The sequence below is a fragment of the Macaca mulatta genome, chromosome 14 (genome assembly GCF_049350105.2).
Source record: "Macaca mulatta isolate MMU2019108-1 chromosome 14, T2T-MMU8v2.0, whole genome shotgun sequence".
Taxonomy (NCBI): domain Eukaryota; kingdom Metazoa; phylum Chordata; class Mammalia; order Primates; family Cercopithecidae; genus Macaca; species Macaca mulatta.
In genome coordinates this window covers 94,391,511-94,413,678 of record NC_133419.1, presented here as the reverse complement: position 1 = coordinate 94,413,678, position 22,168 = coordinate 94,391,511, and the positions used below count along the sequence as shown (strand labels likewise).

The 22,168-nt window shown below is 42.4% G+C and overlaps 1 long non-coding RNA gene across 3 annotated transcripts; it reads left to right on the top strand.

The window, feature by feature from the left end:
* Positions 1–1,831: 1,831 nt before the first annotated feature.
* On the top strand, positions 1,832–20,567 carry LOC106993435 (uncharacterized). Of its 3 annotated transcripts, XR_003722721.2 has the most exons (4): positions 1,832–1,972; positions 5,604–5,682; positions 9,324–9,480; positions 10,940–12,503. It is a non-coding gene; the product is annotated as an uncharacterized LOC106993435 (long non-coding RNA). The 3 variants fall into 3 exon arrangements; XR_013404259.1 differs by lacking the exons at positions 5,604–5,682; positions 9,324–9,480; positions 10,940–12,503 and adding exons at positions 15,746–15,869; positions 19,783–20,567; XR_013404260.1 differs by having other exon boundaries at positions 9,324–12,503.
* Positions 20,568–22,168: the final 1,601 nt, after the last annotated feature.

The window sequence follows — 22,168 nt, the reverse complement described above, 5'->3', positions numbered from 1 at the left end:
GAATTCACCTCCTTTAGGTAGATACTAAGGCAGATACTTACATAGATACTTACCTCCTAGGTAGACAGTATCTCTTAGGTGGTAAGTAAGGCCAGGAGTACAATTGCTGAATCATGTGGTAAGAATGTGTTTAGTTTTATAACTAACTACCAAACTGTCTTCCAAAGTGGCTGCACCATTTTGCATTCCCACCAGCAATGAATGAGTTCTTGTTGTTCCACATCCTCTCCAGCCTTTGGTGTGGTCAGTCCTAATAATCTCCTAATTGGTCTTCCTACCAATATTATCTGACAGCCTCCCCTACTCATTCTCTTCTCTACATTGCTGTCAGACCATCTTTCCAAAAGGCATATCTGATCACCTCATCCCCTGCTTAGGACCCTCCAAAGCCTCCTATCATTCTTAAGACAAGGATCAAATCCTTAACTAGGCCTTTAAGGTCCTGCCTGTTGGGACTTGCCTGGCTCTCAACTGCCCTCTTACCATGCTGCCTCTGCTCTCCAGCCACACCACCTCCTCTCTGTCCCTTCTGCAGCCCAGCCTTTGCCTGGAAATCTCTTCCTCACGTGCCTCACTCCTGAGTCCTTGGTCTAGGTCGGGTTCCTTTATTATTCACTTTTTTTTTTTTAAGACGGAGTCTTGCTCAGTCTTCCAGGTTGGAGTGCAGTGGTGCGATCTCGGCTCACTGCAACCTCTGCCTCCTGGGTTCAGAGCGATTCTCCTGCCTCAGCCTCCCACCACCACGCTTGGATAATTTTTTGTATTTTTGTATTACTATTACTATTACTATTATTATTATTATTATTATTATTATTATTATTATTTTGTTTTTGAGACGGAGTGTTGCTCTGTCTCCCAGGCTGGAGTGCAATGGCGCAATCTCGGCTCACTGCAAGCTCCGCCTCCCGGGTTCACGCCATTCTTCCTCAGTCTCCCGAGTAGCTAGGACTACTGGCACCCGCCGCCATGCCCGGCTGATTTTTTGTATTTTTTTTTTTTTTTAAGTAGAGACGGGGTTTCACCGTGTTAGCCAGAATGGTCTCGATCTCCTGACTTCGTGATCCGTCCACCTCGGCCTCCCAAAGTGCTGGGATTAAGGCGTGAGCCACCGCGCCCGGCCCTGTATTTTGTTTTTAGTAGAGACGGGGTTTCACTGTGTTAGCCAAGATGGTCTCAATCGCCTGAGCTCGTGATCCGCCTGTCTCAGCCTCCCAAAGTGCTAGGATTACAAGCGTGAGCCATCGCGCCCGGCCTATTCACTCATAAAGAACCTTATTTCCCTCCTAAGTCTATTTATCCCTATTCAGTATGACACATTCGCTGGTGTCATTGATTTAATGGGTTAATGTCTGGCTCTCAACTTGATTCTGAGTTTCTACACAGGCTTGAACCATGCATACGTGTCTGTGCTTGCTTTTTCATGTATCTGGACTTTGCTTATAGCAAGTCCTCAATAAATATTTGTTAAAGAGTAAATGGACCCTTAGGAAATGGATTAATAAAAAAAAAATCTATAGAACTATGCAAGCCTAGCCTCTAAGTCTTGGGTCAGAGAATCATTTACTTTGAGTGAATGAGATTCAAGGACACTATAAATTGCAGAGGCATTTGCCCTGTTAGACCAGGAAAGGTATCTCTCTCCAAAGATTTTGACTTGCCAATTCCCAATACCCTATGTTGAAAGCCAGCTGGCTGCCCACACTTTTGAAAACACAGTGAGACATTAACCCTCAAAGGCAAAGTCCAAGGGCACAATTTTGCTGCAAGGGCTGCCTGCCTGACTGCAGCTTTAATAGCTGATTCTCCAAGTATGCACTGACGTCAGTGAGAGTTCCCTGTGCTCAGCGTGTCTGACTCAGCCTCCACAGTGCAATTTGGAGGGAAGAGTTTGACCTGAAGACGTTTCGCCTGCTACCTGTTTTAGGGTTTAAAGTGAAATGCAGCCTTTATGCCACCCCTGCAGCCTGCCCTGGTATGATTTAACTTTCATTTGCTAGTGCATTTATATTTCCTTGTATTTTACTATTTAAGAACTATTAGATAAAAATCAGAATGCAGAGCTGAGGCTAGATCAGCTGAAAAATCAAGCTGAATCAAGTTCTTTTTGGTTTTTAGCCAAAGTTTAAAGACACAAAGAGAAATGTTTTGTTACTTTGGGATACAACAGAAGCTGGAGGATTTAGTGTTTTATGGTTTTTTTTTTTGGTGTGTGTTTGTTATTAAAAATCCTTTCTAACTTTAAAAATAAAATGTGGGGCTGGATGTGGTTGCTCGTGCCTCTAATGCCAGCACTTTGACAGGCTGAGGTGGGAGGATCACTTGAAGCCAGGAGTTTGAGACCAGCCTGGGCAATGTAGCAAGACCCTGTCGCTACTAAAAAATAATGTGTTAGTCTACAAGACGCCAGAAAATTCTCACCAAGTTAACTAATCAGAGCATCATATAATGCAAAAACATGTTAATGGAAAAGATTTTCCTGCCAAGTGTTCATAAAAAGCAGTCACATGAAATCCAAAGTTTCACAGGGGATTCTTTAAATGTGATATAGCAAGATATTATGATGTTGTCAGAAATGTTTGCAAAAGCCTCAAAATTAATTTTTCCCTTCTTAGTGCTCTCAAAGTGCCTTAGACACACCTCACTATAGTGCTTATTGGGACATGACAATAAATTGTTGAGAGTCTCTGCTGAGATTGTGAGCCTTTGAGGACAGAGCACATTTTTTAGCTATCTGAGGTAGGTCTAGCTTTTGTTATGGTGTGTGGCACATGGTAGGTGCAAAGAGAAAGGGAGCTGGAATCAGAGCTCTGTACTCCAATCCTGCCCTCATATTTTCAAACTGTGGAACTATGGCAAATGCTTAACCTCTGCAAGTTCCATTATTCTGTAAATTGAGGAATCACACTTCCTCACAGGGCCGCTGAGGGAGTGAAATGAGCTATATGTCCTGTCTGTAGTAGGTACTAATAAATGTGATTGTCAAGGAATTAAGAACTAGACCCTGAGATTGCATCCAGGTTCTACCTTTTGCTAGCTGTGTGACCTTGGGCAAGTCACCTAACCTCTCTGAGCCTTAGTTTCTTATCTATATAATAGGAACAATAACATCTACATTGCAGAGTTTTGGTGAGAAACAGATTTTAAACTTCTCTATTTAATGCATCCAAACCAAAGTCTAGTACTAACCTTTTGTTTTTTCAAGTAAGAATGTTCCAAAAAAGAAACTATCATCTACTATCACCATAAAAGAAAGAGTATTTAACACCAAAAAGTGAGAAAGATAAATTTCTTTAAACGGAAATATCTTTAAAAAGAAAAATACTTTCCAATGTCCTTATTTTAGGCTGGTGAAAACTTTAGTCTTACACCAGCACCATCTGTGTCCAGACTTTTGAATCCATTAATAATGAAGATGAAATGAGATAATATGTATAAATAGCTGAGTGTAGAGCCTGGCACACAGAAAACACTAAATAAATATTAACTGCTACTATTTAATATTATTTTGTCATGATTGCATTGGTTAATTTTATGTGTCAACTTGTCTGGGCTAAGGGATGCCCAGATAGCTGGTAAAACATTATTTCTGAGTGTGTCTGATATGGTGTTGCTGGAAGAGAATAGTATTTTAATTAGTAGACTGAGTAAAGAAGATCGACCTTACCAACACAGAAGGGCATTCTCCAATCTGTTGAGAGCCTAAAGAGAACGTAAAAGTGGAGGAAGGACAGATTTCTTTTCTCTGCTTAGGTTGGGACATCCATCTTCTCCTGCCCTGGACATTGGCACTTCTGGTTCTCTGGCCTTTGGACTGGAATTGACACCATTACCGCCTCCATCTCAGAACAAAGGCTGAAGTGCCAATGTACACTAAATTACACTGGCTTTCTTGGTTCTCCAGCTTACAGATGGCGGACTGTGGGACTTCTCAGCCTCCATAATCACATAAGTCAATGCCTATAAATTTCCTATATATGTCCTATCATAGGATAGCTCTATATATATCCTGTTGATTCTGTTTCTCTGGAGAATCCTAAATAATACAATCATCATAAGTTAAAATACTTAAATTTTCTATTAAAAAGTTTGATAAATGAATGAATGAAATGCCTGTTATATTTGTACTCAGTAGAGCTAAAGAATGAAAAGTAACAATATGAATAACTGATCAGAGATTTTCGGAATAAAAATGTTACTGGCACATATTCGAAACCAAATACAAGTGTTCACTGAGAGCTTCCTATATTTCAGGTGCGCCTCTTAGTATTTTACATGAATAATTTTATTTGTGCTTCATGAAAACTCCATTTATCCCATTTCTACCGATGAGGCAACTGAAGCACAGAAAGGTTATATAACTTGCTCCAGGTTACCCATTAGTAAGTGTTGTGGCTAGGATTCCAACCCACGCAATCAGACTCTATCACTTGAACTTAAATACCATGATCTTCTGTCTCCTTATAGTAAAGATAAAATATATAATAAATTCTAATTTAAATGAATATATTATGTAAATAGAAAGAAGAAACAATAGACAATTGACAGGAAGGGCAATGGGTTACATGATTGAACTAGATTTGGGGCAACCTTAGAAAGGAGTCCCATAATCATATTCATTTTTATGTAAAAATGTCATGCTTTAGAAATGCATCAGCATTTGAGGGCAGTTGAAGAATCTGATGTGTCAAGGGTTGAGCACCTTGGTACCTCACCTTTATTTTCTGCTGGGCTTCTCTGGTTCGGGTTTCTGAAGTGCGACATTCTTTTGGTAGTTTGGAAAGGGTGGGTGAGGGATGGGACTGAGGGGAAGAATGATGGTTTGGCTCTGAGCCTTGTTTTCAGCATTTTAAATTCATGGTATTGCAAAGATAGCAAGGGAAAACTGCTGGGAGGGCACCATATTCCAGCTGGAGTAGGGGTGAGAGGCCAGGCGGGCAGCATTAGCCTGCCTGACACTAACTCACTTGGGTGGAGCCTAGGCTAATGAATCACTCGCTCCGTAAAGCAGCCACTGCTTCCTTACTCTGCACCAGCTCCATGGTGCAGGCCAAAATCCAGCTCTGGCAATGAGCCTGTGCAGAATATAGTGAAATAAGAGAAATAAGAGGTTACATTTTCCCAAGAGCTTCGCTGCCAAACGTGGCAAGTGCCCAGCTGAAATTGGCAGTAGTGGCCACCCAAACCTCCCTCCAGCCAAAAGCAGAGAAGCTGGCTTCTTGGAGATGGTTCAGCCACAGCCATGCCCTGGATCATCCCCAAGCCAACACTTCACAGCAGGGTCCCAGGCGGACCTGCCAAGGTCCCGGTGTCGCAGCAGGGGCTGCCAATGTGAGTTGCTCTTTTGAAGACCGGAGACCTCTCTGCTGGGTTGAGACTAAGCCTCCAAGACTCACAGGATGCCAAATCACACAGACCTTCCGTCATCTCATTATTAATCTTGTTTCTTATTAACCCAAACAAATATTTTGGCCTTGACTCCAGTGTTATTCAGGACAAAAATGATATCCTTTTTGGGGTTCAAGTTGATAGCACTTTCTTTGTTTCAGGTGCTGCTCCTAAGCTCTTTTTGTCAATTTTCTGTCTCTCACAACCACCCTTTGCAGGAAAGGACATGAAAGTGAAGAGAGATGAAGTAACTCACTGAAGAGCACACACATTGACAGCCCAGGTTAACTCTAAAGTGTAAGAGCTTTCACCACATATTGGTACCTCTGTCTTGTGAGGGTTGTGGAAAGAATTATTATTTAAGTGTTCATGTCTCTATTTTCTTCCCAAATGGTTTCTATTAGGTTGGTGCAGAAGTAATGGTTTTGCCATTACTTTCAATGGTAAAAACCACAATTACTTCTGCACCAACCCAATAGCTTCTTGAGGGAAAGGACCTAGCTCTAAAATAAATTAATGCCAGCCTGGCTCTAAAATAAATAAATCAATAAATAGAGTCACCCAGGCTGGAGTGCAGTGGTGTGGGATCGTTTCTACTGCAGTGTTTCCATAGTATTCATTCATGCATTTGGGAAATATTTATTGAGCGCTTATTATGTGCCAGGGACTATGCCAAGCATTTGCCAATAAAAAGACAAAAAAATCACTGGGCCTGCTCTTTGGGAGCTAATAATCCTATGAGGGTAATACCTAGGGAAGTCAATGAGTTATTACAAAATAACAAGGTCGACCCTGCATTGGGTATGTCATTCTAGCAGTTCTTACCAGTTATTTATAGACTATTCACATATTTTATGTATTTATCTTGTATTTTATTCTAAATGCAATTAACAAATGTATGCTCATAAAAAGTAGTTAAATTAATCTAATGGTGGTGTGACACAATAAGAAATATGTATTTGGTCTTTGCCCAGGGTTTCTGACACGCAGATCCTATATCCCTTGGAACCTCTGGAGTGATAGGAACATCTCTTGTTCTAATGAGAGAAGTCTTGGTGGGCTCCTGGATGGGGGTAGTCACCAGAAAGACCAAACTTGATAGGCAGCATGAAACTTTCAGTCCCAAACCCTAACCTTGGGGAAGGGGAGAGAGGTTGGAGACTGAGTTAATCACCCCATATGATGAAACCTCCGTAAAAACTCCTACACTTTGGGATTTGGAGAGCTTCCACATTGGTGAGCATGTTGAGGTGCTGGGAGGGTTGTGCTCCTTGAGAGGGTATGGAAACTCTATGTGCTACCCTTCCTTTTTTGCTCCTCTGCATCTCCTATTTGGCTGCTTCTGAGTGGTTCCTTTATAATAAACTGATAAAAGTAAATAAGATGCCTTCCTGAGTTCTGTGAGCCATCCTAGCAAATTATCAAACCTGAGGAGGGGTCATGGGAACTCCAGATTTATAGCCAGTCAGTCAGAAGTACAGGTGCCGTGGGACCTGTGACTGGTGTCTGCAGTGCGGGTAGTACTGTGAGACTGAGCCTCTACCTTGTGGGATCTGACACTAACTCTGAGCAGTGTTGGAATTTAGTTGAATCATAGCATGCTCAGTTGCTGCTCAGAAAATTAGAGAATTGGCCACTGGAAGTGGAAAACACCACAGTGGGCTTCTTGAGAGAGCATCATAAATATGTTCATAACTAAACATGGGCATCAGAAAATACAAACATCTTCTGTCAAAATTGTGAAAATTGTGTAGCAGACACAAAAACACACAGATTTCATCTTTATGAACTGTATCAAGGACAAAATAGAAGACGGGTGTTTAAACATTTTGTATTGTTAAGTTCCAGTCCAGATTATTACAAAGGCCTCCTAACTATCTCCCCTTTTCTTCTGTATCCTGCTCTAATCCTCCTGTATGGAGCAGCCAGGGGGTCTTTTAAAACAATAAATCAGACCATGTCCCTTACCAGCTAAAAGCCCATTAATAACTTGGAATTGTTGTCAGACTAAAACCCACATTTCTTATCATGGGCTGCAGTGATCTACATGATCTATCTCCCATCTGTCCAAACTGATATGATGATGACGATGATGATCATGATGATGAAAAATAGACTGCATTTACTGAGCATCCACTAAGCACTTTATATGCTTTCTCTCATTTAATCTTTTTTAAAAAAATACCAACCAGCATTAGCTAGAATCTCATTTAATCTTTATGACAACCTTATCTCTCCTCCTCTCTAAATTATATGGCAGCCGTACTTTCCAAATGCTCGCAGAGCTCTTTCCCACTCCCTGGACCTTTGTACTCACTGTCCCCTTGGCCTTGGACATGCTAGTTTCAGCTCTTCTCACAGTTGGCTTGTGTGTACCCACCAGGTGTCAGCTCAAACATCATTTTGGAGAGGCTGCCCTTGACTACCCAATCTAAGCAGCTTTCTCCAATTATGATGTCCTTTTCTGCTGATGGGTTCTTGCTGATAATTTACTGGAGCCTTTCACGGTCATGTTTATATCTTTTATTGTGCTTGTCTATTTCCCCATCTGGAATGTTTTGTAAGCTCTGTGATGGCATCTTCCTCACCACTGTCTTGTTTACTACACCAGTGCGTGGTATGTGCAAGGAACAGAGGCTCAATATGTATTTGGCAAATGAGTTGATAAATGTATCTTATGAATATTAAGTAATAAATGCTAAAAAAAACCCCACCCCATACGTTTCTTCTAAGTAATGATCATCTACTCAGGTCAGTATTTTATAATTTAGAAGGCCTGAATTTTTTTCTTTTTCTTTTTCTTTTTTGAGACGGAGTTTCACTCTTGTTGCCCAGGCTGGAGTGCAGTGGCGCGATCTCGGCTCACCACAACTTTTGCCTCCTGGGTTCAAGCGATTCTCCTGCCTCAGCCTTCAGAATAGCTGGGATTACAGGTGTGCACCACCACGCCCGGCTAATTTTGTATTTTTAGGAGACACGGGGTTTCTCCATGTTGGTCAGGCTGGTCTTGAACTCCCGACCTCAGGTGATCCACCCACCTTAGCCTCCCAAAGTTCTGGGATTATAGGCATGAGCCACCATGCCTGGCAGGCCTGGATTTTATATGGTCACTAGATGTGTGTGTATTTGTTGGCTAAGTGATCATAAGAAAAGCAGGTCCAGGTGAACCTTAAGGAAACGTACCTAGGTGTTTTAGATGTGGCTGGATGATAAGGTGAATACTAGCACACTGTTAGAATAGAGAGCTATGGGAGGAAGGAGTGATGAGCTGTCTGGGGCTGTCAGAAAGACTGATGATAATTCAGGCAGCAGATGAATCCCCTTTGGGTGGGAAGTGGCTTGGTGTGGGCTGGAGCTTGGGATAGATGGGATAAGGATGGAGGGATGAGGAGTGGCAGAAGATGAGGCTGAAGGTTAGACTGCAAATAATGGAGAAAGGTGGTGAGTGTGTACTAAGGAAGACAGATTTTGTGCTGGAAGCAATGGCCTTAGAAATGGGGAGAGGCTTAAATCATGATTAGGTTAATGTCATATAGAAGAGGGGACTTGGATGGAGAAAGCAAACACTGCAGGCAAGACAGAAGGCACTCCCTTCACTAAGGTACTGGGGTCAGAATGAAGAGGATGCCGTGCACTGAGCTAATGCTCAGCATGTTTGTTCAATAATATCAGATATTTAAAATATGCACATTTAAATATACAACACATTATACAAACTGGTTAAAGGAAAATTGATGTAGGTGATAGGATAGAGAGAGATAATCCCTTCTTAAACCCCAGCATGATTAATGCATAGACAAGCATCGCATATCCTTAAACGAAGGATTGTAGATGCAATTTTTAGGTATGTCACAGGATTGAGAACTAAAAGGAGCTTCAGAGGAGACCTGTGGCCTCATTCTTTATTTTCACCTGCTTGGCCTTGCTCTTTCCATCAGGGGCTTCTTCAAGGTTCCCGACGCTGCCACATCTCCAGTTGTTTCCTCCTGCTGGTCTCTCAGTTCTTCGTTTTTCTCTCCCATCCCTGCTGTGTGAAATCATTTTTCTTGGCCAAGATACAGAGTCATGTCCAGTGCCTTCCTTAACTTTGTTCAGGTAAAATTAATTGCTGTGCTGTATGCACCTGTGTTACTCACAGTAAGGTCTATTATGTAAAACACATAAAGCACACTCACGTGATGATTAATGGTGTGGACTTTATAAAGCCAGGCTGCCGAGGTTTGTTTTTGACCAGGTTTGTTTTGGGCTAAGTCACTGAACTGCTCTGCGCTTTAGTTTCCTCATCTGTAAAATGAAGATAATAATGGTATTTATACTAATAGTGTCTTAGCCTGATCTCTAGCTGCTACAACAAAATATTATAGACTGGTGGCTTATAAACAACATAAATTTATTTCTCACAGTTCTGAAGGCTGGAAAATCCAAGATCGAAGTGCCAGCAGATTTGATGTTTGGTGAGGAGTTGCTTCCTCATAGATAGTCATCTTCTCACTTTTGCCTTCTCAAAAGCAGAAGGGGTAAGGGTCTCTCCTGGGCCTCTTTTATAAGAGCACTAATTCCACTCATGAGCCATCATGACCTGATCATCTTCCCAAAGCCGCATCTCCTAAAGCCATAAGCTTGCCGGGTAGGATTTCCACATATGACTCTGCGGGTGGGAGATACAAACTGTCAAATCATAGGAAATACTGTTTATTTCAGAGGGTTGTTAGAAGGACCTAATGAGCTAATACATGGAAAATTGAAGAACAATGTCTGGTACACAATAATTATTCAGTTTGTTCGCTGCTTTCTTGCTAGACTATGGGTTTCTGAGAATGGGGATGCAGGTCTTATTGATCCTGTAACTCTACAGCCTGGCCTGGCCCACCGTGGTCCTCAGGGATTGCTGCTGAATGAATGGATTGCATAGATGAGGAAACTGAGGAATATGTTCAGGGCCCCACTGGAGCATGCACCAAGGGCCTTGTGACCCCCAGGGCTGTGTTCCTGGGTCAGCTATTGAATTGTTCACCGCTGAATGTGGAGTAAGAAATTTCTGCTTATGTGCCTTTAGCAAGGAAAACTCGGTGCATTTAAACTCACTTTTTATGTTGCCTTTTATGACACCTAGGAGAGGGACATTTACGGTTACAGAACATTAAAAGAAAAATGAATGCAAGTGTAAACTTCTGAAATTACTGTGATTTAGGGAATGATAGGTGTTATTTTTTCACAGGTTTTATATAATGTGAGTGCATGCTATGGAATTATCTGAACAAAAGTTGTAAATAAACCTGAAGAGTACTCATTTTTAAGATACGATATGATAGAAGTATATGCTTATCTTTCAAATATTTGTAAAATGTGTGATATTTCTAACAGTTTAAACATGAGATATTTCGAGACAATATTTATTGCCTAAGACTTTGTGAAACAGAGGCATAGCCATGTTTTAGGGCCCTGATTTAAAACCCCTACTTCCCCAAGCATGCACAGTAGGAAGAGGCAGGAAGGCAAGGGAGGGTCCAGTTTCTTGCCTCAGAATTAAGACCTTTTTGTCCTCTACCTGCAGGTATCTACCCTACCCTGGCTGTGGGTCCAGTTCTGATTTGGGGGGAATCTAAGGAGCCCTGATCTATTGCAAGTTATTGCTGCTGCTGGGCCCACTCTGATCTGAGTTCCAACTCCAGTTAAGAGAACCAATTTTTTATTGCTTGCCAATTGTCCTCTCTATGTCAGGCTTTTACATGCTTCATTTCATTTAACCCTCCTAATAATTTAACATGTGATGAAACAGATGCCCAGAGAGGGTAAGTGATTTGACCAAGCCACCCTGCAATGTAAATGGGGAACCAGGATTTTAAAACCTTGGTGTATGATGAAAACAACCCAAATGCTGATCAGCTGATGAATGGATAAACAGAATGTGATATATCCATACAATGGAATATTATGCAGCCATTAAAGAAATAAAGTAATGATACATGCTATGTATTAGTCATGATTCTCACAAAAAAAGAACCAATAGGATATATGTATGAGTGTATGTATATATGTGCGTATGCACACACACACACACACACACACACAGATTTATTATAAAGAATTGGAGGCCGAGAATGGTGGCTCATGCGTGTAATCTCAGCACTTTGGGAAGCCAAGGTGGGTGGATCACTTGAGGTCACGAGTTTGACACCAGCCTGGCCAATATGGTGAAACCTCGTCTCTACAAAAAAAAAAAATACAAAAATTAGCCAGGTGTAGTGGTGGGCACCTATAATCCCAGCTACTCAGGAGGCTGAGGCAGGAGAATCACTTGAACCCAGAAGGCAGAGGTGGCAGTGAGCCAAGATTGTGCCACTGCACTCCAGCCTGGGCAACAGAGCCAGACCCTGTCTCAAGAAAAAAAAAAAGAATTGGCTCATGCAATTATGGAGGCTGAGAAGTCCCAAGATCTTTGGTTGACAAGCTGGAGACCCAGGAAAGTCTATGGTATAGTTTCAGTCCTAATCCAAAGGCCTGAGAACCAGGAGAGTCAATGGTGTAAGGTCTATTCTGAGTCCAAGTCAAAAGGCAGAAGACCAATGTCTCAGTGGAAGACATTCATGCAGAGAGAACAAATCCTTTCTCACACAGCCTTTTTGTTCTATTCAAGCCTTTAATTGATTGCATGGGGCCCACCCACACTGGGGAGGGCAATCTGCTTTCTCAGGCCACCAATTCAGATGTTAATGTCATCCAGAGACACCCTCACAGACACACCCAGAATGACGTTTAACCAAATACTTGGCACTCCATGACCCAGTCAAACTGGCACATAAAATTGACCATCATATGCTATCACATGGATAAATCTCAGAAACATGCCATGAGAAAGATGCCAGACACAAAAGGTCACATATTATATGATTCTATTTATATAAAATATCCAGGATAGGCAAATCCATAGAAACAGTGAGCAGACGAGTGGTTGCCAGGGACTGGTGGGGAGTGGGGAATGGAGAGCAACTGCTTAATGAGTGTGGAATTTGCTTTTGCGGTGGTGAAAATGTTCTGGACTTGGATAGTGGTGACAGTTGCATAGCACTGTGAGTGTACTTAATGCCACTGAATTGTACACTTTATATTGGTTAAAATGGTACATTTTATGTTACACATATTTTACCACAATAAAAACAGACAAATGGAAACCTATTACAGTTATCTTTGAAGACCTTGATTTTTCTCATAAAACAGGATGTGCTTCTGCCTTGTTTCTGATTCTCAGTTCCTACCTGAGAACTGGATCTCTCAGTGGAGAAACCGTTCAGCCCCTTGGTCCCTCGGCTGCAGGGTTGCTGCTTTTTCAGAGCACTCCTCCACTTCCTTTCCCTTCTGGCTTGGAGTTCTGATCTGCAGGAAGAACCTGCAGTGAACGCCACTCATCTCCACTTCCTGACCACTTGCAGCTCCTGGCTGCTGCTGCTTCATCTCTCATGTGGCTCTGCCCATACCAGTGTGAACTCTAAACTCTCACCTTTCGCTTGGCATTGTAGTGGCTGGATTTCCATGGCCTGGTGCTGGGCCTCACCTGGGCTTGCCTCAACTCAGGGAGCTGGTCAGACTGACCTTTGTCAACACATTCACATCTACTTCCCCGCTCACCTTCAGAGTTTTCCTTCTGTAGACACTTTCTTACTATCCTACCCTACTCCTGACTTATCTGTCCTGCCATTCTGACTCCCTGGACCTGTCAAACTGTCCACAGGGTGACAATTAGTCCTCTGCAGAAGTGGAATGAAGGCTACTCATTCAGGCCTTCCTTGCCCTTCTCCAGTTGGGTGACTCTTTGCAGAAAACATGTGGGCATTACCCATCCAACCCCTAATTAATCTTCCCAGCATGTGCTTAGATTATGTTCACTCTCGGTCTCAAAAAACTTTACTGGCAACTGTAGTGACATTTTCTATGCTTTACTGCTGCTCAGCATCTTCTGAAAGCCTTTCTACATTTAGGGAAATGTGCAATTAGGAGTCCTGCCTTCCCGAGGCAGATGCTAGAAACTCTTACCCAGTCTTCCTTGCAGCTGGAGCACAGGCCCAGGAGCCTTGCTGTGCCCATAGACTGCTCTTGGTAGACTTAGGTTCAGAGGAGAGCACCACCAGGAAGCCACATGGAGTGGGACTCATTTTCTGGAAGTAGAGATGAGGTCTTGTGTCTAGTGCCTGGTGGCAGTAAATGTGGGCCTCCATGGAATTAGCACAGAGGGTGGATTAGCTGCTCAGGTTTCAAGTTTTGTTCTTTGCCCTCCCAGAGTTTCTGTAAGTTACCCAGTATCTCAATATTTTTATTCAAATTACCCCCATTTTTCAGCTTTATTGAGGTATAATTGACAATTAGCAATAGTGTATATTCTAGATACACAACATGATGTTTTGATATATGTATACATTGTGACATGATTACCACAATCAGGCTAGTTAACCCATCTGTCACATCACATAGTTACCTTTTTTTGGTGATGAGATTACTTAAGATCTACTCTTTTAGCAAATTGCAAGTACACAGTACATTATTATTAACTATAGTCACTATGCTGTATGTTGGGTCTGCAGAATTTATTCTTCATACAAGTACAAGTCTGTAACGTCTTTTAATTAATTTATTTTCTATTTAAACTCCCTGGAAGGGTTGTTTGTAACTCAGAAGTCTTAAAGTGCACAGTCCCTTTGTCTTCTGATTAAGAGCAAATGTCTTCCCTTGCAGTTGAGGCTTTGCCTGTTGTGATGTCAGTTGTTTCTCCAGGCTTCGCACTTTTCATGTCTCTATGATATAGTCAGAGGGTGTAGCTCCATTTCTCCTGATCAAAGGGGGGTCCCCATGTCTATGCCGTGGTTCCTGTTGTCTACTCCACTTGGAACACACTCCCAGCTACACCTTTGTCCTAATATTCTACTCTTCCAGTGTTTCTTTAGAGAAACGCTCTAAATTTTTTTTACAACACATCATACTTAAGCTCCCCCACCATAAAAATGTGTCCGCTTTTTCTGGAGGGCAGAGGCTCTGTCTTAGTCGTCCCTCAGAATTCAGCCATGTCTGACCAGGGAACTCACCAGCTGGCTTAACAAAATAGCACTTTGTGATCCCTCAGGGTGGGCACTTGTGAAAGGATCCCTGTAATGGCCTGACACTTGTTACTCCAACATCACTTTCTTCTTGGGAATGTCTTCAATTGCTGCTTCCACTGCTGTCATGGCCTTAGGTGGCATCAAAGTCCTTACCTTTCTAGCCTAAGGATGGGCCAATTCTCTTCTTTAGTATCTTTCAGAACAGCTGTGCTTAAGTTAAAGCTTTGTGCTAATAGCATAGAATGATTCATAAAACTCTTGGGTGAATAAATGGTTGTTCTCATCACCTGCACCTGCCCATCCTTGGGTGCCCCTCCAGATCTGTATTGCAGGAAGTCAGGGATCCCAAACGGGGAGACCGGCTGGAGCCGCGGCAGAGGAATATAAATTGTGAAGATTTCATGGACATTTATCACTTCCCAAATAATACTCTTGTAATTTCTTATGCCTGTCTTACTTTAATCTCTTAATCCTGTTATCTTCATAAGCTGAGGATGTACATCACCTCAGGACCCTATGATAATTGTGTTAACTGTACAAATTGATTGTAAAACATGTGTGCTTGAACAATATGAAATCAGTGCACCTCAAAAAAGGACAGAATAACAGCAATTTTAGGGAAGAAGAGAAGACAACCATAAGGTCTGACTGCCTGTGGGGTTGGGCAAAAAGAGCCATATTTTTCTTCTTGCAGAGAGCCTCTAAATGAACATGCAAGTGGGGAAGATATCGCTAAGTTCTTTTCCTAGCAAGGAATATTGATATTAATACCCTGGGAAAAGAATTGCATTCCTAGGGGGAGGTCTATAAACGGCCACTCTGGGAATGTCTGTCCTATGCGGTTGAGATAAGGACTGAGATATGCCCTGGTCTCTTGCAGTACCCTCAGGTTTACTAGGATTGGGAAACTCCAGCCTGGTAAATTTTTGATCAGACTGGTTCTCTGCTCTCGAGCCCTGTTTTCTGTTAAGATGTTTATCAAGACAATACGTGCACCGCTGAACGTAGACCCTTATTGGGAGTTTCTGATTTTGCCCTGGTCCTGTTTGCTCAGAAGCATGTGATCTTTGTTCTCCTTTTTACCCTTTGAAGCATGTGATCTTTGTGACCTACTCCCTGTTCTTACACTTCCTTTTCTTTTGAAATCCTTAATAAAAACCTGCTGGTTTTGTGGCTCAGGTGAGCATCACGGTCCTACCGATATGTGATGTCACCCCTGGAGGCCCAGCTGTAAAATTCCTCTCTTTGTGCTCTTTCTCCTTATTTCTCAGACCAGCTGACACTTATGGAAAATAGAAAGAACCTACGTTGAAATATTGGTGGCAGTTTCCCCCAGTAATCTGTCTCGCTATCCAGCTTCAAATGGCAAGAGTCAGCTTTCATCCCCCCCACCAGGTAAGACATTCAAACCTTGCTAAACTAGTAGGAGCTTGAGCTCATGAGAGCCATATCAGAGAAAGGAAGACATTCTTCCTTTTACCTGGTCTAAGTCCTGTCTTCTAATCCCTCACTTCTTCCAAGTTCCACTGTTTCTCAGGACTGCCAACACTGGAAGTGCCCATTACTATATATGTGACCAAATCTTCTGAACACAAGGATGTGGCTTTATTTTATTCCAAGACTCAAATGAGATAGATCCATTACAGCACAACTCAATTCAACATCTATGTAAGAGACATATATGCACACAGCAGAGATATATAGGCAGTACACAGTAGATGTATGGAGAATTGAATTAACCCGAACACATCCTTCAATGTTTATAGTTATAGGAATTTCAACTCTATGCACAAATATTGTACCTTTAAAATATTTTTATAAAGTAACCTAATTTATCCTATCTCATTGGGCTAGTAGCTGGGGAAGGGCTACTTAACCTAAGTCATTCTTGGACTTTCTCTGCCTCCTCCAACCCTAGAATTTAGATCACAGTTTCAGGGTCATTCACATTCCCCAGGCATCTGATGTGGGGAGATGTCTCCCTTGTTACCAGGTCATCAGTTCACAGTTTTCTGCTGTCTGCAGGGCTCTATTAGAACTAGTGCCTCTCTGCATAATTTTTTTATTTTTTATTTTTTAGAGATAGGGATTTTCTATGTTGTCCAGACTGGCGGTGGCTATTCACAGATGTGATCCCGCTGCTGATCAGCCTGGAAGTTTTGTCCTGCTCTGTTTCTGACCCAGGCTGGGTCACCCCTCCTCAAGCATCTTGCTGGTTCCCTGCTCCTGGGAGGTTGCCATATTGATGTTGTATTTAGTGCAGACATCCTATTGGCATAGAATGCTACAGCCCAGATTTCCTGGGCTCAAGCAATCCTCCTGCCTAGTCTCCTGAGTAGCTGAGTCTACAGGTGCACAGCACTATGGCTGGCTCTGCAGATTTTATTTCATGCTTCAGGCACAAAAATCTTTTACAAGGCTGTCACGACTAGCTAGATTCAGAGATTGCCAGTGAGTGGAATGAAGCCCTAGATGTGTTTTTTTTCACCAGCATAGTGTAAATTTTTTAAACAAAATTAATACACTTAGGACATAAAACCCCAGGTAGACATAGTTCTTACCAGTCCCACTTGTCTCCCTACCAGCTTTACTCATTTGTTTGTTTGTAATACCTTTCTGATTCTTTGAAGGCATTTGAACATTTGAGCCTACCATTCCTCTCTGGAGTCATACAGCCTCCTTTTTTCCTGCCTTAGCCTGGGGTTGGCTGTGTGGTCTTGGGAGGATCCTCTCTTCTTCCCAATGCCTTGATTCAAATGTTCAAGTTACTCTGTGAATTGCCTCATTCTTTAACCTCCTTCATTAACCCTCTTAGGTCTTCAAAAGATAGAGGACTTTGGAAAACAAAGGCCTAGAGATATTACTGATTAACCCCTGTTTTCTTCCTCGCCACATCCCTGAAAAAATAAGGCACTTTTGGAAGTTGTGGGAGAAGAAGGCAGGGCAGAAAAAAAAGAGAAGAGAACATAAATGTTGTTGCAAAATATTAGCTAACCACATCATCTAAAACAGAGAAAAACTAAAATGTGAGAAATTTTGAACTCAGAAGGAAAGAAGAAACCATTATAAGCTCAAAGGGACATGGTTGGGAACCTCTGGAGTCTCACAGTATCTGTCAAATTACATGATGCAGGTAACAGTGCTTTTCATCTGTGTCCTGCATCCCAAAGCCCCTGTTCTTTCCTGTGAGCGCTCAATACCACTGAACCCCCTTTTCCTGCCAAAACAGTTCACATGCTACCCCCTCAGCAGATGTCACACACCTGGAGACAGGACACAACCTGCTCATTCCTCTGAATAAGCTCCATACTTCATTGCCATGACTTTTCCCAAAGTCCCTGTCTGAAAAGAACAATGTCATTAGACATGTAAAAGGAAAAAAAGAGCCTTCTTCATCTTCTAGCTACAAAGGAAGCAGGGTGCACCTAGGGGAGATGATGCAGCAGGGAAGGCGACCTGTGCAAGGTGGGGCTCTCCTGTGCAGGGCGGCCTGGAGAGGATGACTGGGAGTCCCGTGAGACTTGTCCAGGGAATGTGACAGGAGATGGGAGAAGTACAGAAACTGGGAAAAAGGATCAAGGCTTTGGCCTGAAAAAAATCAATCTCTTACTGATGGAGAGAATCAAGCAGTTTTGATTTCTCAATCCTACAGGATACTTGTAGCAAATACAAAATGAATAACACACAATTTCTGTCCTCAGGGAGTTTACTTTTTAATAGAGGAGGCCAGACACATACTCCAGACCAGGCAATACCTGGATATGTTCAAGGAGTAGTGGCGTAATAAGTGGAAATTCAGAGGACGGGGAGAAAACTGGGGTCTGATAAAACTTCTTGGAGAAGGGGAGACTTGAGCCAAACCTTGAGGAATGAATGGGATTTGGAATGTGGAGGGGAAGGCCCGTAGGTGGAGGGGCCCTGTGGACAAGGTGTGACAGTCAGGGGATAGTGAGTAGGGCGGCCTGCCAGGCTGACATAAAGGAGTGAGTGGTAGAGAAAAGGTTGGAAAGGAAGGAGGAACGGAAATGTGGTGAAAGCTTGACCAGTTGTGTGACTTCATATGATCTTTTGCCTTAGTGTCTTCATCCCTAAATGGCCAGAATAAGCCTAGTTGTGGTTGTCATGAAGTTAAATGGGGCACTTGATATGAAAGCTTTCTATTGTGTGGGGCTTCAAAGAAAGGTCAGTTCTCCCTTTCCAGACTGAGGCGCTTGGACACTATCCTGTAGGCTGTGTGGTGCCAGCAGGGTTCGTGAGCAGGAAAAGGAACTTCAAAACCTTGGCAGAGAGGGAACGATGGAGGAGGATATGAGGGGGGCTTGTGGACAGCCAATCCAAGCCTGCTGTGATGGAGGCTGGCAAGCTCTAATGGGATATGCTGAGTCCTGGGTGGGGCCTATTACCAGAATGGGAAGCCCTTCAGTCATCTTTCAGATCCAGGTTGAGGCCGTGAGATCATGCTCGAAATCTTTTCCTGAAAGTTCCACAGAGCCATCGGGCACTAGGGGGCTGCCAATCCCCAGACCCTCAAGTGGGAGCGGACTCTGGGCTAGAAAGTGAGAGACTCTACCCTTCCTTATAAATCATCATTGCCAGCCAGTCTTCAGTCTGGCTGAAATTTAGTGGGTATATTAAAAGTGCATCCAGGCACAATAAAGCCTAGGTTGAGGTTTAAAATATAGCTTGTCAGATGAGTATTTAGTGGTGTGTTTTAATATGCATAAGTGCAAACCGGAATTTAATATGTAGGCTAAGGTACACATTAGCAATTTCATAAGTGATCTCAAATTGCAGTGTACACAAGCAACTTGATATGAGGGTGGGTTGAGGGGGAAAAAGGGAAATAAAATACCGTTAAACTTTGGGATTATTTTTTTCTTTATTCCCCTAAGTAGGACTTTGTATAATTCCCAGGTGAATTTGTTATGGAGTTGCCTTTTATTTACTTATTTCTTATTTGTTTTTGTTTTATTGAGCTAATGAATGCTAATTCAGAGAACATAAAATTAGCTTTTTTGCTGTATATAATTCATCACCATCTAGTACCTTCAGAGTGCTGTTCCATCATCACCTCTATCCATTCACAACACATTTTCATCACCCCAAAAGAAAATCCTATACCCATTATGGGGTCAATCCCCCCATTAAGCCGTCACTCCCTGTTTCCACCTCCCTGCAGGTCCTTGCAACCACCAATCTGCTTTCTGCCTCTTTGGATCTACCTGTTCTGGATCTCTCTCTCTTTCTCTCTCTTTTTGCTCTTGTTTTGTCCTATCGTTTGTGTAAGTTTATGTTTTTCTGGACTTAGGCAATGCCTGCTACTTTGGAAGTATTCGGAGGTTGCAGTGCTGGGAACCAAGATGTCAGGGTATTGAAAGGAGAGGAACTACCAAATAGAACCTGGCTTTATAGAGCAAATAAAGGTAAGGCTAGGAGGCTTGGTCCTACCAAGATTTTCCTAAGAGGGCTAGTGACTTTTTAGTATTATAGGTTCCTTGGCAGTCTGATGAAGCTCTTGGACTTCTCAGAATAATGTTTTGAATAAACTGAAGCATACAGATTACCAGGGAAACCAATTATGTTGAGATGCAGCTTTAAAATATTAAAGTATCTGCTAATCAAGTAATATATATGCTTCTTTATTAACACACTGAATAACAAGGTCTAGCTTGGGTCTATTAACACTGTAATTTTAAAGCAGTGAAAGGTGTAAATTATATTTTGATATCTGCAACACTATAATATGATATGAAAATATCTGATTTCTACTGGTAGCAAAATCATGGGAATTGGTAATAATACTGTGGTTTGTTACCAACATTCATAAATAAGAAAACAAGAATGGAAGTTAGTACAAACAAAGATATAATTTTTCCCCATCTGAGTTTATACACAAACTTATTAAGAACTCCTGCTCTGGGATCAATGGTTTCTAATCCATTTTCATCCATAGACCCCTTTGAGAATCTGATAAAAGCTTCCTGTAGACCTTCTCACTGGGAAAATATACTCATTAGCAGATATAAAAATTATATCTTGTCTGTTGACCCCTGACAGCCACCCATGAACCATGTCCAAGTCTCTGGACCTCAGATTAAGAACTTCACTTTTAGGCCGGGCGCGGTGGCTCAAGCCTGTAATCCCAGCACTTTGGGAGGCCGAGGCGGGCGGATCACAAGGTCAGGAGATCGAGACCACAGTGAAACCCCGTCTCTACTAAAAATACAAAAAATTAGCCGGGCGCGGTGGCGGGCGCCTGTAGTCCCAGCTACTCAGGAGGCTGAGGCAGGAGAATGGCGGGAACCCGGGAGGCGGAGCTTGCAATGAGCCGAGATCGCGCCACTGCACTCCAGCCTGGGCAACAGCATGAGACTCCGTCTCAAAAAAAAAAAAAAAAAAAAAAAAGAACTTCACTTTTAGATGTACTATCAGCCAAATGCACTGTCCCATTTAGAATTCTTTCCCTGTAAATAACAGAAATGGACTTTGGAACCATGTGGTTTTAGAGGCTCTTTGTAGCAGAAGCTCTGGACAATCTTGTCTACATCCCATGTCTGGAATGAGTAAGCTCCATCTGTGGCCAGGCCTTTGATGTTCTGGTCACTGTTGATACATATGAATAGTCTAGCTTGGGTAGGGTGTCCCTCAATCCCTTCAGTAGGGGAAAGCTGCACACTTTGATGAAATAATCCTAATAAGGAAGAATAATTTCCTAAAAGGAATTTGAGGCGCTATTACAAAAAAAATTAAATTAAATTGATGTAGACATGAGGAAGGCAAAAGAGAAAACAAAGTCCTGTTAAAAGTAATAATGTGGGCCAGGCGCTGTGGCTCACGCCTATAATCCCAGCACTTTGGGAGGCCAAGGCAGGCAGATCACCTGAGGTCAGAACTTTGGGACCAGCCTGATCAACATAGTGAAACCCTGTCTCTACTAAAAATACAAAAATTAGCCATGCGTGGTAGCAGGTGCCTGTAACCCCAGTTACTCAGGAGGCTGAGGCAGGAGAATCGCTTGAACCCAGGAGACAGAGGTTGCCGTGAGCCGAGATCGCACCATTGTACTACAGCCTGGGGAACAGATCGAGACTCCGTCTCAAAATAATGATAATAATAATAGTGTGGCTGAGCACAGTGGCCTATGCATGCAATCCCAGCACTTTGGGAGGCCGAGGTGGGTGGATTGCCTGAGGCTGGGAGTTTGAAACCCGCCTGGCCAACAGGGTGAAACCCCATCTCTACTAAAAATACAAAAATTAGCTGGGTGTAGTGGCACATGCCTGTAATCCCAATTACTTGGAAGGCTTGAACCCTGGAGGAGGAGGTTGCAGTGAGCCGAGATTGTGCCACTGCACTTCAGCCTGAGTGACAGAGTGAAATTGTGTCTCAAAAAAAAAAAAAAAAAAAAAAAAAAGGTAGTGATGAGTATTGACTTTTTTTTTTTTTTTTTTTTAATTATAAAACACACTTTTGGGAAACATCTTAGTGTTTCCAAAGTCAGAATATGGCTCTATGACTCTCAATATATGTAAACATTGAAAGCAGCCGTTTTTCACCCCTCGAAAAGTAAACTGTTGTTCAGTGACTGGCATCTTAGAGTTGAGGAGTCTCAGAACCTAGGAACTGTGTCCTTAACAAAGTCAACGAAAGTGATACCAGATGGATTCCTTCAAGTCTCAGGAAGTACTTATACA